General features: G+C 38.8%; 1 pseudogene; it reads left to right on the forward strand.

Moving 5' to 3' along the window:
* Positions 1–511: 511 nt before the first annotated feature.
* LOC113336982 lies at positions 512–611 on the forward strand (annotated as a pseudogene).
* The last annotated feature ends 504 nt before the right edge of the window (positions 612–1,115 follow it).

Below are 1,115 nucleotides of genomic sequence, written 5' to 3' on the forward strand. Positions count from 1 at the left end.
ATTCTTAGTATAGACAAAACCTGGGGGAGCATTAGAATTACTAAACTGACCTTGACTTTGGTCCTTAGACCACGAAAGGTTCGGATGGTTTCTCCGACCAGGATTATAGGTTTCTGAATATGGGTCAATCTTTTGACGGTTATCAAATCTAGTGTTATTATAAAGAGCATTGGCCTGCTCTTCAATATTCTGTCCTTCCCAAAAAGGCTCCACTCTACCACTAGTCTGGCCCACTTCTAAGGCTTCTAACCTTTTTGTTATAGCAACAATTTTGGCATCTGATTCATAGCCTCATTCTACCCTATTAACGTTTTCTCTACTTAAAAGAATTGTTTTCCGGGGTGCCCTACTATTTTCCCATTGCTGGGTTTTTTCGGCGATTTCATTAAAATATTCCATCGCCGTGTCAACAGTTTGGTTTTCAAATCCACCAGTGCATAGAGACTCAACCATGGTCGTTGTGGAATAATCTATACCCTCATAAAGGATCTGAACTAGCCTAACCTTTTCTAAACCATGATGAGGACACTGGGATAATAAATCATTGAACCTTTCCAAATACCTATATAAAGATTCTCCCTCTTGTTGTGAAAATGTGCATATTTGCGTCCTAATAGACGATGTTTTGTTCCTAGGGAAAAACTTATTGAAAAAGGCAGATGTAAGTCGTTCATATGTCTCAATTGACTCGGAGTCCAAACTATACAGCCACGACTTGGCATTATCTTTCAGGGAAAATGGGAATAACCTAAGTTTCAAAGCATCATAATCTAAGCCTCTAATTTTTAGAGTACTACAAATTTCCTCAAAATCCCTAACATGGTAATAAGGGTTTTCATTTTCTTTCCCTAAAAATATTGGGAACATCTGTAAGGTCCCAGGTTTCAGTTCATAGGGTGCCTCCGTTTCAGTTAACTTAATACACGAAGGACGAGTAGTCCTAGTTGGATTCAACAAAGCTTTCAAAGTTGCCATTTCTGGCGCTATCGGAGCAACATGGATTCTCTCCTCAGTCAAAGGACGTTCAAAAACAGACTCTTCAAAAGTCGGACTTTCTAGATTAAGGTAATCGAGACACTTCGAACTACTAGGTTTCTCTTTAACAAATCTACCTA

Source organism: Papaver somniferum, unplaced genomic scaffold (genome assembly GCF_003573695.1).
Source record: "Papaver somniferum cultivar HN1 unplaced genomic scaffold, ASM357369v1 unplaced-scaffold_15607, whole genome shotgun sequence".
Taxonomy (NCBI): Eukaryota; Viridiplantae; Streptophyta; class Magnoliopsida; order Ranunculales; family Papaveraceae; genus Papaver; species Papaver somniferum.